Source organism: Centruroides sculpturatus, unplaced genomic scaffold (genome assembly GCF_000671375.1).
Source record: "Centruroides sculpturatus isolate CEXI.00-Female unplaced genomic scaffold, Cexi_2.0 scaffold199, whole genome shotgun sequence".
Classification (NCBI taxonomy): Eukaryota; Metazoa; Arthropoda; class Arachnida; order Scorpiones; family Buthidae; genus Centruroides; species Centruroides sculpturatus.
Window position 1 is genome coordinate 781492 of NW_019384516.1, and position 16980 is coordinate 798471.

Genomic DNA, 16980 nt, shown 5'->3' on the forward strand with positions numbered 1-16980 from the left:
ACAGAACTAGATGATTAATATAAAAAGAAATAATTTAATTTAAAATTATTATTATTATTATTATTATCATTTATTTACAAAAAAAATCATAAAAATAGAGGAAATTTGATGTCTTAAGGTGTTTTTTAAGCGATTTTTATAACGTAAAATTAAGTTAAAACAAACATTTAAATCATTACGTTGCATTCTGATGAGTAATAATGATTTTTAAGAAAATTTAATGCATTTTTAAATATATTTAATAATAACTTCGAAAGAATTTTATCTCCCGAAATATATAAAGTTAAATATGGAAGCAAATTGTGTATTTAAATTAATTGTTTAAATGAATTTAATAGTGTAGAAAATTATAGGGGGAAAAAATCTAGCAACGAGTTGCGTAACTTTCCCGGCGAAAAAAATTAAAATTGTGCGTGGTGCCATCTTTTACGGATGGCAAAAAGCTTAATTTTTAAGGATAGAGACGAGTTTTATTAAGAAAAAAAAATTGTAAATGCTAAAATCTAGTAAAATCTTCATTAAGCTCGAACCCGCTCGAGATATGACACGCGAACTCTCCTCTATCTCCTCATCTACTTGACCTTTAACCATTAAAATTTAATAGCATCAATGCCTCTAATACATAAACCATCCTGCAAAATTTCAAATATTTTCGACAAAAGGCATAGGAGTTATTAAACTTTAAAGATAGTGAGCATAATCGTGCCTCTCCAACACACACAATCCATACATACAGAAAAAACCCGCAAATTTTTTATTATTTCTCGACGTTTCAAGGTTCCCCCGAGTCAAAAAAATTATTAAAAATCTTGAGGGGTCATATTTTTGACCTCACGTTATACTTTCCCTCTGTTATATAGGCCTAGAGAAGCCGGGAAAGTAAAAACAAGGTGTTTATTATATCACTAATAAAGATTTTTAAGAAAGATTTATTGTTTTTGTTTTTTTTTTAATATTTATTGATATAACTGAAACATAGAAAGGAGGAAAGAAAACATGTGTAAAGTAAGAATGGTGTAAAATACTCTCATCTATTGTTTAAAATTTACAATTCTCTTGTTACATATATCACGCCATATGGGGATATCCTGTTTAAGACAGAATCCTATTACAAAATAACTGATTAAACTAAGAATTATTCAAATAATAGAATTTTTCCCCTATTAAAATTTGACATTACAGAATTAATATATTTTCCTTTTAGATAAGTTAAAAGTTATGATAAAAATCAAATTAAAATTTTGTAATCTTTAAGGAAAGTCAAACATTGTTTGCCTGATGTATTTACCTATACAACAAATTTCACACCCATACTTAAAACTTACAGAATAGATAATGCTATCACTCTTAGAACTTTTTTTTGAAAGTGCAAAACAAATTTACAATTAGCTAACAGGTAATATTTTTTTTTTAGAAAATTAAGAAATATTTACAAAAATTTACATTAAAATTTATTAAATAATTCCCCAATATATATTATACAATATTAAATACTGTAAACCTCTTTTATCTTAAATTTAATTTTTAAATATAAAAATGCTGGTATTTTAACTTCAATGGAAAGAGAGAGGGGGGAAAACCACATTTAAAAAACTTGAAGGATAAGCTATTCACCATTCTAAATTTGTAAAAAAAATAAAAATTCCCACATCTAAGTTTATCTGACAAGTGAAACAAATACTCTAAATGATTGTGTGTGTGAATAAAACCTAGAATTTAACTATTTTTATTGAGGTTTTTAAATTTGTCAAGGGGAAAAAAAAAGTTTTTCTGAAGAATAAACTTCAAATTTATAAGCTGTATTAAACCTTAATACCTTTAATTTAAACATTACAAGTAAAAAAAATTGAATTTCTAGCTTATCTAACTTAATAAAATTACAAACAATTAGAAAATTAAAATAAATATACAGCCTTTAAATTACACATAAAACATTCTGTAATAAATATATAAAAATAGTGATAAAACTATATTTTTCTTTGATTAAATGCCCTTTCTCTTCGGTGTTATTTTAAAGGAATTATTTAATAATATAACTTAAAATAGGTATTAATATATATATATATACAATGTAATGTATAGAAAGTAATCTAGATGATGAATAATAATGAAGTTTGGAAAATGATTTGGATACAAGAGATGATGGATACACTAAACCACAGATTTCATCACTTATAAAAAGTCAATAACCTTCCAGATAATCAATAACATAGAAAAAATAGCCCTTCTGAAAAAATTTAAATTCTAAATAGCATCTTTACACATTCGATTAAATAGAATTAACGACTTTTAATCGATTTTTATCGAGTTTTAAATGTTAAATAAATAGAAATAATATGTAGAAAAAATTATAAATTTATTCTATTTAATTTTTAGAAATCTTTAAGGAAAAAAAAAATATTCAGAATCCGAGAAAAATGATAATGAAAAGACTAATAAACAGAATGAAAAGAGGAAGTTAATGATAATTACTGATAAAAAAAAAAAAAAAAATGCAATTGCAATTACAATTAACTAACGTNGGAAGCAAATTGTGAATTTAAATTAATTGTTTAAATGAATTTAATAGTGTAGAAAATTATAGGGGGAAAAAATCTAGCAACGAGTTGCGTAACTTTCCCGGCGAAAAAAATTAAAATTGTGCGTGGTGCCATCTTTTACGGATGGCAAAAAGCTTAATTTTTAAGGATAGAGACGAGTTTTATTAAGAAAAAAAAATTGTAAATGCTAAAATCTAGTAAAATCTTCATTAAGCTCGAACCCACTCGAGATATGACACGCGAACTCTCCTCTATCTCCTCATCTACTTGACCTTTAACCATTAAAATTTAATAGCATCAATGCCTCTAATACATAAACCATCCTGCAAAATTTCAAATATTTTCGACAAAAGGCATAGGAGTTATTAAACTTTAAAGATAGTGAGCATAATCGTGCCTCTCCAACACACACAATCCATACATACAGAAAAAACCCGCAAATTTTTTATTATTTCTCGACGTTTCAAGGTTCCCCCGAGTCAAAAAAATTATTAAAAATCTTGAGGGGTCATATTTTTGACCTCACGTTATACTTTCCCTCTGTTATATAGGCCTATAGAAGCCGGGAAAGTAAAAACAAGGTGTTTATTATATCACTAATAAAGATTTTTAAGAAAGATTTATTGTTTTTGTTTTTTTTTAATATTTATTGATATAACTGAAACATAGAAAGGAGGAAAGAAAACATGTGTAAAGTAAGAATGGTGTAAAATACTCTCATCTATTGTTTAAAATTTACAATTCTCTTGTTACATATATCACGCCATATGGGGATATCCTGTTTAAGACAGAATCCTATTACAAAATAACTGATTAAACTAAGAATTATTCAAATAATAGAATTTTTCCCCTATTAAAATTTGACATTACAGAATTAATATATTTTCCTTTTAGATAAGTTAAAAGTTATGATAAAAATCAAATTAAAATTTTGTAATCTTTAAGGAAAGTCAAACATTGTTTGCCTGATGTATTTACCTATACAACAAATTTCACACCCATACTTAAAACTTACAGAATAGATAATGCTATCACTCTTAGAACTTTTTTTTGAAAGTGCAAAACAAATTTACAATTAGCTAACAGGTAATATTTTTTTTTTAGAAAATTAAGAAATATTTACAAAAATTTACATTAAAATTTATTAAATAATTCCCCAATATATATTATACAATATTAAATACTGTAAACCTCTTTTATCTTAAATTTAATTTTTAAATATAAAAATGCTGGTATTTTAACTTCAATGGAAAGAGAGAGGGGGGAAAACCACATTTAAAAAACTTGAAGGATAAGCTATTCACCATTCTAAATTTGTAAAAAAAATAAAAATTCCCACATCTAAGTTTATCTGACAAGTGAAACAAATACTCTAAATGATTGTGTGTGTGAATAAAACCTAGAATTTAACTATTTTTATTGAGGTTTTTAAATTTGTCAAGGGGAAAAAAAAAGTTTTTCTGAAGAATAAACTTCAAATTTATAAGCTGTATTAAACCTTAATACCTTTAATTTAAACATTACAAGTAAAAAAAATTGAATTTCTAGCTTATCTAACTTAATAAAATTACAAACAATTAGAAAATTAAAATAAATATACAGCCTTTAAATTACACATAAAACATTCTGTAATAAATATATAAAAATAGTGATAAAACTATATTTTTCTTTGATTAAATGCCCTTTCTCTTCGGTGTTATTTTAAAGGAATTATTTAATAATATAACTTAAAATAGGTATTAATATATATATATATACAATGTAATGTATAGAAAGTAATCTAGATGATGAATAATAAAGAAGTTTGGAAAATGATTTGGATACAAGAGATGATGGATACACTAAACCACAGATTTCATCACTTATAAAAAGTCAATAACCTTCCAGATAATCAATAACATAGAAAAAATAGCCCTTCTGAAAAAATTTAAATTCTAAATAGCATCTTTACACATTCGATTAAATAGAATTAACGACTTTTAATCGATTTTTATCGAGTTTTAAATGTTAAATAAATAGAAATAATATGTAGAAAAAATTAATTAAAGAAATACCAAGAAACGATGCTACTTACCAATTACATAAACCGTAAAAATCAGCAAAATTAATAAAAACTTCATTTTTTCCAGTAACGTTGNTTATATATTTAAAAAGTATTAAATTAAATAAATGTAAATAAAATAATAATAATAATAATACATTTATTATACACATTTATATATATGGTCCTTGATTATATTTAAAAAGAAATAATAAAACTTTAATTTCTCTATAAATATGACGATTAAAATCACAATAAATTTATTTTTATCAATCATAAAAATCGCTTAAAATAAAATAATAATTTTATATTATCAATAAAATAAAATTGAAAAGGAAACAAAACTTCATCAAACTTGTAAATCATGATTAATTTTAAATATTACCAGGAATTTTATTTATTTATAAATAAAATAAATGTAGCATTACAGATAAAAGAATATTTTCAAATTTATAAACATTTTATAGCATTAAAATAAAAAAAGTAAAAATAAAAACTAAGAAATATATCTTTATATATATATATATATAAATTTCATCCCCTTAGTAAAAAGATGGATAAGAAGAGCTCAATAGTAGTTAAATGCTAAATAAAAATATACAATAAAAGGCCTTCAAAGGAGGTAAAAAAAGATTGTCCTAGTTTTTTAAATATTTTAAAAGTGAAAAATGGATAGATAATAGAATAGTATATTATAATAAAATCTGAAAAAAATTAATGCTTATTCACAGACAAGATAAGAAATTTCTCAAATTTGTCAACATGATAAATATATAAAAATGTTTATTTAGAAAAGAATTAGAGAGAGAAATCATATTTAAATTTATAAGAATAATATTTTAAAAGTATTTTAGAAATGAGGAAGTTCATGCAACTGAATAATAGTGAAATAATAAATAAAATATAATCTGAAGAATAGTAAATGTTTAAAAATAATAAATTGAAATGTAATATATGTTTATGAATTACTCAAATTTAAAATTTTATTTATAGAAAATTCCAACATGTACTTCAAAAAATATACATTTTTTTAAAATAAAAATTAAATAATAATCATAGACTTATAAATAATTATTTAAGTTAATAATATAAATAAATAAATTATCAAATAGGAAAATTTCTTTATTAATTTATTGAATTTTCATTTAAATTTATATGTAAGTTATAGGCCTGTATCTTCGACAAATTAAACCGAAGGAATAATTAATATTTAAATAATAAGTGTTCTTCTTATGCTAAATTTTAAAATAAAATTAAGATTTCTATTTTATTTCACGACATTTAGCATTTAACTGTACGGGATGTGACATCCGATAAGATAAATATTACATAAAATATATAAGCAAACAAAGGATTTTTGTTCATCATCTTTCAATGAATAATTGTGTATCGTCGAATTACAATGTAATAGGGTCAGGAGCCCGAAGGCAAGTTTCCTAATTTTGAAATTGGTCCAGTAGGTAATCCAATTCGCCAATTGAATCCCTCTAGAAAACGATATCTTAATGATATCAGCTGCCAATATGGACAATATTCGACTCAGTTCAAGGTTCGGTTCCTTTTAATTAAGGACCGAAAAGTTCTAGGTCAAAATAATTTCGTTTAATTTCCTAACCATAATACGACTAAAAATTAATAATAAATCGATTTAAATTTATTAATCTTTTAACATACTATTTTGACGTAACAATTGTCAATATGCCAAGTGTCATGTACTGAAAAAGTTCAAATACAGTCGACCCCCATAACACTGTTGATAATTCCGTTTTATATGAATTCCATGTTATACGAATCACTTAGATTTTACAAATACGTGTGCCGGGCTGTGAACGGCTCACGTATTTGTAAAATCTAAGTGACTCGTATAACATGGAATTCATATAAAACGGAATTATCAACAGTGTTATGGGGGTCGACTGTATTTGAACTTTTTCAGTACATGACACTTGGCATATTGACAATTGTTACGTCAAAATAGTATGTTAAAAGATTAATAAATTTAAATCGATTTATTATTAATTTTTAGTCGTATTATGGTTAGGAAATTAAACGAAATTATTTTGACCTAGAACTTTTCGGTCCTTAATTAAAAGGAACCGAACCTTGAACTGAGTCGAATATTGTCCATATTGGCAGCTGATATCATTAAGATATCGTTTTCTAGAGGGATTCAATTGGCGAATTGGATTACCTACTGGACCAATTTCAAAATTAGGAAACTTGCCTTCGGGCTCCTGACCCTATTACATTGTAATTCGACGATACACAATTATTCATTGAAAGATGATGAACAAAAATCCTTTGTTTGCTTATATATTTTATGTAATATTTATCTTATCGGATGTCACATCCCGTACAGTTAAATGCTAAATGTCGTGAAATAAAATAAAAATCTTAATTTTATTTTAAAATTTAGCATAAGAAGAACACTTATTATTTAAATATTAATTATTCCTTCGGTTTAATTTGTCGAAGATACAGGCCTATAACTTACATATAAATTTAAATGAAAATTCAATAAATTAATAAAGAAATTTTCCTATTTGATAATTTATTTATTTATATTATTAACTTAAATAATTATTTATAAGTCTATGATTATTATTTAATTTTTATTTTAAAAAAATGTATATTTTTTGAAGTACATGTTGGAATTTTCTATAAATAAAATTTTAAATTTGAGTAATTCATAAACATATATTACATTTCAATTTATTATTTTTAAACATTTACTATTCTTCAGATTATATTTTATTTATTATTTCACTATTATTCAGTTGCATGAACTTCCTCATTTCTAAAATACTTTTAAAATATTATTCTTATAAATTTAAATATGATTTCTCTCTCTAATTCTTTTCTAAATAAACATTTTTATATATTTATCATGTTGACAAATTTGAGAAATTTCTTATCTTGTCTGTGAATAAGCATTAATTTTTTTCAGATTTTATTATAATATACTATTCTATTATCTATCCATTTTTCACTTTTAAAATATTTAAAAAACTAGGACAATCTTTTTTTACCTCCTTTGAAGGCCTTTTATTGTATATTTTTATTTAGCATTTAACTACTATTGAGCTCTTCTTATCCATCTTTTTACTAAGGGGATGAAATTTATATATATATATATATAAAGATATATTTCTTAGTTTTTATTTTTACTTTTTTTATTTTAATGCTATAAAATGTTTATAAATTTGAAAATATTCTTTTATCTGTAATGCTACATTTATTTTATTTATAAATAAATAAAATTCCTGGTAATATTTAAAATTAATCATGATTTACAAGTTTGATGAAGTTTTGTTTCCTTTTCAATTTTATTTTATTGATAATATAAAATTATTATTTTATTTTAAGCGATTTTTATGATTGATAAAAATAAATTTATTGTGATTTTAATCGTCATATTTATAGAGAAATTAAAGTTTTATTATTTCTTTTTAAATATAATCAAGGACCATATATATAAATGTGTATAATAAATGTATTATTATTATTATTATTTTATTTACATTTATTTAATTTAATACTTTTTAAATATATAAAACAAGCTTATTTTGAATATAATTATATAATTTATTTTAAATTTCTTCTTATTTTTAGTTTAATTTTAAAATAATTTAAACACATTTAATAACTGGATTTTAAACTTAACCAACAAGTTGATTTATTTAAAGATATTTTTGTAAAATAAATATAATTACTTTTTATTTGTTTTTACTTATATTTCATTAATTTTTATAGATAAAGATCAATTGTAGATATAATTTTCTGGATAAAAGGCAAATAAAGTAGATTTTTCTATCCATAATGATTAAACTGGGGTAAATGGTAATTATGAATGAGTCAATTTATACTTCAAGTCATTTTATAACAAAGGTTTACTGTTTAAATAATAATAATAATAATACACTATAATTTATAATGCTACTTAATGGAAAATATTTAGTGCATTTAGTGAAATTTGTTAATAAAAATCCTGATTTGATATGAATTAAATGAAGTTTTAATTTAATTAAATAATTTTCTTTTCATTTTTAAAGTTTAACTTTATGTAATTTAAATATGAAAATTAAATTTTAATTAATATTTGTTGAAGGTATATCCCTGTTATATTCTATACATATGATAAATAGTAGCTTAACAGAGTGATGCAAACATATTTTATTAGTTTAATACATCATAAATATCTAAAATATTTTTATTTCTTAACAACTACAATTTGTAGATTTGTAATGCATACTTCATTCAGTTTGTGAAGCTGTTTATCTACAATATATTGTTACATTTATCATAAAATATAACAGTTAAAAAACAAAATAAACAAAATAATTGCATAAACTTTACAAATTTTTTTTTCAAAATAAAATATAATTCATTAGGATGTAATTATAAATACATAAAATTGCAAAAAAATATTTCAGCAACTTGACTTGTTTCTTAATTGAGATTTTTATAACATTTAAATCAATTTTTCTTATATAAATGTAAGACTTTAATGTTAATATTATTATTTTTAATTAAATAACTTATTAAATATTAATATAAATACTTAATTTACATTTACATATTTATTTATATACATTAAGGAGTACAGAAATCTTTAGAGGGGTTGCAGAAAGAAAACAATATGCCTTACAAAACTTTTTACAACTGGAGCTACCTGGTATTACTTCGGTAAAACTCCCAGAAGAGGTTCAGCTGCACCCTGCATACCCGTGTAATGTATTAGATATATACACATGTAAAGTGGACTCTCTATAGGGTGAACTCTTAAAGGACTTAGTAAATCATTCACTATATCAGGGGTGTATCTAGGGGTGCTTATGGTGTATTAAATCATACCGAAGCAATCAGTTTTATTGCATTATGTACAGTACCTTACTCCAAATAAATAAACAAATATTTATTTATTTAAATGGGATAAAACTGGTATAACAGATATTTCCATTTTGAATTAAATTAATAAATTTAAAAATATTATTATGGATTGTTTTTTTTGTAATGCTTTTAATTTTCGTTAACTATAAATATAAAATTAATTTATGTTTATTGCTAAAACAATAAACTAATAATGTTTTTTTTTCTTTTTTGATTAATCTGAAACAGGTTGACAACCTCCGTGATTAAGTATTTGAATAATAAACAGTTGAAATATCCAGTTGGGAAATTGTGTTCACACCTACACCAAGACAGTAAATAGATAGCCTAGTTAATATTTTCGATTTTTAATATATTTAATGATTAGAACATATATATATGTTTTTAAAATATTTTTTAAACTGTAATTATTTAGGCATTTTCGGTTTTTAAATTGTTCTAAATACAAGTTTTTACAAAGACTAAATTACTGCTTTTTAAAATTAAAAAAAATGTATTTATTTAGTCACTTTTAATGTGGGTGTTGCATTAGCAGCAGTCCCATAGAGTCTCCCAATGGCTTCGATCTGGTCCTCGTTCCTTCCACGCTGTCTGGGTTTATTGGAATAGGAAAAACAATACTCTTTTCACAAATTCGTCTACCTATGTTCGAATTAATTGTGATATATCAATGAAAAAATGAATCGAACAGTTGGAAACATAACATTCAACTTTCATGCTGGTGTTGACAACTCTCTTAACATCCAGCAACTGACACCCAGAGAAATTTCATCCCTGCTCCCTGTATTCGGAATCACCCACTTTTTCGGTCATTATCCAACATTCATGCCCATAAGTGGAGATTGAGACATACACTGAACAGAAGATTGACAGCTTTGTCTTCTTCTTTAGCTCTTTTTCAGCGTTACTGATTGGTTCAGTTCCTGTAGTGTGGCCCTTTCTCGACCAATTCGGGTATCTATTTCTACGTTCTCGCTTTTCAACACTCGTGAATGCAATCCCTAAATATTTAAACTTCTTTATCTGCCTCAACGTAACTCCATTTAACTCGGAATTACATTGAAAAGGATTTCTTGAAAGTGCCAACACTTCAGTCTTTGGCATGCCTATTTTCATCCTAGCATCAGTACAAACAGCTGCGAACAGTTTTATTTTTAAAAATAAAAATAAAAACAAATTTATATTATTTAAATGCATTAAATATTACAATTAAAATTCTTTAAAACCGAATTAGGAGGGTATTTTGCTATTATTAAGTACGCATAAGTAAAGATTAAGGCTAAATATTTAATTCACTTACATCAATAAAAATATAGTTTAAAAGTAATGTTTAAAAGTACATTTTATTATTTGATTAACGAAGAGTACTTAAAATTAATAATAATATACTCACCAATGACGTCACTAGACGTCACAAGCGATGACGTACTTTAAGAGTTACACGAAAGTTATTACGCAAGATGACTCGTGAATATATTATTAAACAAGATTAAAAGTTTAAAAAATTATAAATGATAAACTGTAAAAGATTATTGGTGATAAGTAATAAATAAATAAATTCCTTATTTTTAATCATTTAATAGGTAATTTATTTAAAAAAAAAAATATATAATATTTTTTGAAGTACATGTTGGAATTTTNCGATGAAATTTTTTTGTAATAAAAAAAAAAAAAAAAAATTGCAATTGCAATTACAATTAACTAACGTCATTCTTTTCTAAGATTTTCACGCATTTAAAATTTAATATAATAAAAATTAATATTTTATACAAAAATAGCTCATTGACAGGATAGATTTTTCTATATTTAAGTTTTCAATTAATATGTTAGCTTATTAAAAAAAATGTATTTAATGTGTATTTATATGTGACACGATACTGGAAACAAAAAAAAAATGACTGGAGGCACATTCAGATCCCAAATTTTCAAAATTTTCCTTGACCCACATGATATTAAATATTAATTTTTAGCGTATTTTATACCTTGAAATACAAATATTTGATCTATATATTCATACAAGGATATGACGCCATTTTTAATTTGTATGCCCCATATTATATTTATAATATTGAAAATTAAATTCTTGTCAGAATTATTATTATATCGAAAAAAAATATTAAAAATATTAAAAACGAGAAAATAAGTATAAAACTATATAAAAAATGCTTTTAATATCGGTGAAATTTTATTATTAACTAGCTGAAAATATTAGTTAATTAATTAATTCTATAGAATCATTTTGAAAATTTTTTTTATAATTATTTAAATTAAATAATTAAATTTTTTATTATTTAATATAAAAAGAAAACGATCCGAAATTACAGCGAAACGGAACCGACAAAAATAATCATAATAAAAAAACCATTATTGAATTAGTTTTCTTATCACTCACTAGATGGCAACACATGTAATTGTCCAAATAAAACATAAAAAAAATATTTTCAAATTGTTCATTGCTGTTTTTATTATTATTTTGTCAAAAATAATATAAATTAGTTATTTAAAACAATTTGTTTTATTTTTTTAAATATAAAACACTATTTACGAATTTTAATTTGCCTGTATGTATGTCTGATTGTATGAACTTTATTCTAAAGATCATTGTAGTTAAGAATTTGGAGTTTGGACTAAATATTTTCCCCTGCTAATAATAATTTTATCTGGACATCTTTCTATATAACGAATTTTTTCATAAACTAAAAATATTAAAACTATAGACTATTGCATATAAAATGCTACAGTTCATATGTTACTTAATATTTATAGTTTTGTATTAAAGAAGCAAATATATTGGGTTTTTTTTAACTCTTTCCGCTCTGTGGGCACTAAGATGGCTTCTTTAAGCAAGCCCATTATGGGTTCGGCCAGACCCACAGCGGGTGAAGGACGGGGCCACCACCCCGAAAGATTCCCGGGGATTTTTCGACCCGCTCGAATACAAACAAGGGTCCCCAGAGCGGTAGGCTGCCACCTTAGACAATACACAATATCACGAACAAAATGTATTATAAAAATAGTAATATAGTACTAAATTATAAAATAATTACATAAGCGAAATTATAAATTATAAAGCAATGAAAGGTAAGGTTCAAACAAGTTGAACTGTAGGTAAACAAATTTTTTAAAAGAAAAACCATATAGACTAATATTGAATATGCAAAATACTGTACACTTGTAGTCATATGCTAGTAGACTCGTACAGTACGATCAGTGGCGTAGCGTGGGTGTCAGCCGTCCGGGGCAAATGAAAATTTCACCGTCCCCTTATTTAGGTATCTCAATTTAAAAGACTAAAATTTAGTTTCGTCACAGAATAAGTAATGAAAAATTCTTTGCTAGTGTTGCCACCTTTTTAAAATCGCTGACTGAATGAATCGTACAAGCAAAGAAAAAAAATCGACAGGTCGCGCACGATATCTCCAGGTAAAATTAATACTAATTAACACTATTCCGTGCTCATTTCAATCGGTCCGAATCGTAGGTGCGACGAAAATATGAAATGAAATGGTTCAAATTTTTACAAGATATTTATTATAATTATTTATTGTGAAATTTTGCCGCTCCTAAAAAGTGCCGCCCGGGGCGGCCCGCCCCTGCCGTCCCCACTACGCTACGCCACTGCGTACGATGAAAAATCCATCTCCGAAACTGCAGGAATAAATAAATTATTCAATAATTGCACTGCAGTTTACGAGCAGTAATCTCAATTAACGGCCATCTTGGATTTTGACCTCGATTAATGACTAACGGCGTCTTTACGTAATATTTACCCTATGGTTGTGGTGTCTAGCATTGTTCCGTAATACAATTAGTAGTTTACATTATAAATTTTTTACATATTTGTAAATTTTTACAATTATCGTTAATTGTAAAAATTCACAAATATATACAGTAAAAGACTATACAATAATGTGTTTCCTTATTATAAAATAACTTTTACTTATTTCAACATATATTTTCGTTATTTTCTATTGTTCTATAACTCCAGTTTACTTAAATTTCTAAATATAAAATGCATCCTCAAACATTGATAAAGATTATTTGATTCCATTGTAAACTTCAAAGATTATGTACTGTATTTTTGAAGTTTAAAAAATTAAAAGCTTATCTTGGCCAATATGATTAAACAGTCGACCCCCCTATAACACTGTTGATAATTCCGTTTTATATAAATTCCATGTTGTACGAGTCACTTAGATTTTACAAATACGTGTGTCGGGCAATGAACGGCTCACGTATTTGTAAAATCTAAGTGACTCGTACAACATGGAATTTATATAAAACGGAATTATCAACAGTGTTATAGAGGGTCAATTGTACATGGCAATACAAGTAACCCCCGTATAACACGGCACTTCTATAGCACGGATTCACTCTAACACGGTTCGAAATTAAGAAAATCCCCCGTATAACACAGTGCTTTTATAGCACGGGTTCACTCTAACACGGTTCGGGAATTAGGTGAAACCCTCGTACAACATAAAGTGTAATAAAGGGTGTGTTCTTTTATACCTCCGCGTAACTCTGCGCGAGCATTCTAATTGTTTTCATGTTTACTTTGAATTCTCTTTCAACAAATAATCCATTTAATGGTTATATTTTACAATTGGGACCCTTCTTTTGCCTCTAAAAGCTCATTTTAGAATTATAGATTCGTCCATCACGATACTATCGATAGTGCGGGCGCCGCCATCTTTCTTTTACCGTCGTTCCTAAATACCTACAAACAGCAGCGCACTCCCGTTGCAGAGCGACCGCTATTAACGAACGCACCCAAAAACTGTTACCAGTTGATGATGCTCAAGCTGAAATCATTATACTGTATAGGATGAATGTATAGGATGAACTCTGGTAAAATATTTACTTAAATAATAAATAAGTATTTTACCTGTGAAAAAAATGAATAATAAATCCGATTTAAATAAGGATTTAACAGAATGTTTTTTAATTTTTGGAACCTAACCCCCCTTTTCGCACTAGTTCTTTGTTTCGTATAACACGGATTCTCATAACACGGCAATTTTTTGGAACGTAACTCCCGTGTTATACGGGGGTTACCTGTATATTATGATTATGCAATTAGTTCTAAACAGTTCTTCATATTCTTGTAAGAATTGATAACTGTAGATTTAGATATGCAAGACTTAAAAATCTGTTCTCTTATACAGTAGGAATAAGAAAACATTGATTACTTAATAAAAAATAATCGTGACATTTATTTTATTCATTAACTAAATGAGAAAAACTGCCGATTCCGTATCTTGTAGAATTTATAAGATCGCTTCTACCCAACTTCCCAACTTGTTATGTATTACATCCACACATATAGAAAAAAAAAACTCAAATCTTTTGCATACAGTATATATAACCCATTCAACGGTTATCCGTCCATCCGTCCCGTAACCGTTTGATAACGGACACTAGAGGCGCCCCTATCGTGTGTCATATTTCAAACATTCAAATTAACAATTTTAATTATTATTTAAATTAACATATAGACTAATATTGAATATGCAAAATACTGTACACTTGTAGTCATATGCTAGTAGACTCGTACAGTACGATCAGTGGCGTAGCGTGGGTGTCAGCCGTCCGGGGCAAATGAAAATTTCACCGTCCCCTTATTTAGGTATCTCAATTTAAAAGACTAAAATTTAGTTTCGTCACAGAATAAGTAATGAAAAATTCTTTGCTAGTGTTGCCACCTTTTTAAAATCGCTGACTGAATGAATCGTACAAGCAAAGAAAAAAAATCGACAGGTCGCGCACGATATCTCCAGGTAAAATTAATACTAATTAACACTATTCCGTGCTCATTTCAATCGGTCCGAATCGTAGGTGCGACGAAAATATGAANAAAACTTATACGTTTCACAAATAAATTACAGATCAGAAGAAAAACTCGATACGATTAATAAATTACAATTAATGTATTAAAGATTCATTCAACGTAATAAATTTCTATATTTATCTTAATAATTTAGATCGGATGGCTTACTTTCAGATGAATTATCCCTGTATTCCAACAGTTTTATTTGGAACATATATTCAAAAATCTTCGTTTTGATGCTTTAATGAATGTTCATAATTACCTCATTCAGATCAAGATCTCAATAAGATTACCGTTTCAATATTGATTCTTAACTTCCGTAAACAGGAAAAGTTGATCTGAAAAATATAGCAAAGGTTTTATTAGTTCAATGTCTATTTCTTCAATTGTAATCCATGTCCGTTATTCTAATGAAACAATCAGCAAGATCCTTACTGTATTTAGATGTTTTTTATCCTGATAAGTTTTTAAAACATCACTGAAATACTGTTTAGTTACAATATCAGTTACTGTATGACGTGGTTACACTTCAACAAATAAAATCAATATAGGCCTACCTTACTTGAACTTTCACTTTCCCATAGTATAGACTGTACCTGCTTTCATTAAATAATTTTCTTTACTTTTAATTAAGCACCCTTCATAAGATAAAATTTTAAAATCAGATTTAAATTCACTACGACTGTTCAGAAATCGCTGAGATAACGAAAGTAAACGAGCTACTAAACAACTAAATTCGCATAAACGTCTCTAATTGTTTGCGACAATCAACAGGAAGTATATCATAACTAGCAGCTATTAGCAGTTGACGTCATCACTTTTATTACTTTTTGAATATTTTACGCATTTATATATGCGAAAAATCGATAAATTTGTTATTTCGTATATTCTAAATTGAGGAAACAAAAGTTATGGTTTTTAAAAAAATTAATTTTAGTATGCATTTAACTAGGAAGGAAATCATTATCAAAGGTGTAGAGAATATATACTTAGTGGACATACGTATAAATTTATGTTTGTATAAGACATACATACATACATTCAGTATGCTTACAATGATATCTCATTTTACTATTGAGGAACAGGTAGTGTAGCAGAAGGATGGTGGTAGTAGAACTACTGCAATGAGAGAAGACTTTCAGGCAGACTGAAATGCTTTGAGTCGCCTTAAAGTATGCACAAAACATCAAAAGGACACCACTAAATAACTCTTTACAGGGTTTCTAGTTCAGGGAGAGATCATCTAGATGTGCTTATCATAAGCACTCTTAAACATTGCTGTCCGGTAGTATTAACAACATTAGATAAACGAACAGAGTGATAAATAAAGGTACTTTCAAGAAGTAAAACAAAATGGCTGCTGCCGTATATATTGCGTGCCGTGTCTATTGGAACCGAGATACAGTGGCGCGTTATAGCTTCCTGGGGCCCAGGCGAATTTAAATTAGGGGATTCGTGTACATTGTTGACTTCAAACGTTTTTCTTCGGGGAATTTTTCAGGGAAATATTTTCTGATAACAGATTGGTTTGAGGTCCCCGGTTAGTATGGGCCCCAGGCAATTGCCCTTTTTGCCCATAGAATAACACGCCACTGCCGGGAAAAGAAGAAACCCCGATCCCCACATAAACACATAATCAGTAAATGCATATAATGTACTCAGTATATTGTACTGTACAT

At 26.3% G+C, this 16980-nt stretch overlaps 1 long non-coding RNA gene across 1 annotated transcript in view; it reads right to left on the bottom strand.

The window, feature by feature from the left end:
- Positions 1-16073, bottom strand: part of LOC111622585 — a 27678-nt gene extending 11605 nt beyond the window's left edge. Inside the window, exons 1-3 of the long non-coding RNA XR_002756298.1 lie at positions 15859-16073; positions 15737-15787; positions 15470-15639 (exon numbers count right to left, since the gene is read on the bottom strand). This is a non-coding gene — a long non-coding RNA (uncharacterized LOC111622585). The remainder of the gene's footprint in view (positions 1-15469; positions 15640-15736; positions 15788-15858) is intronic.
- Between the last annotated feature and the right edge of the window lie 907 nt (positions 16074-16980).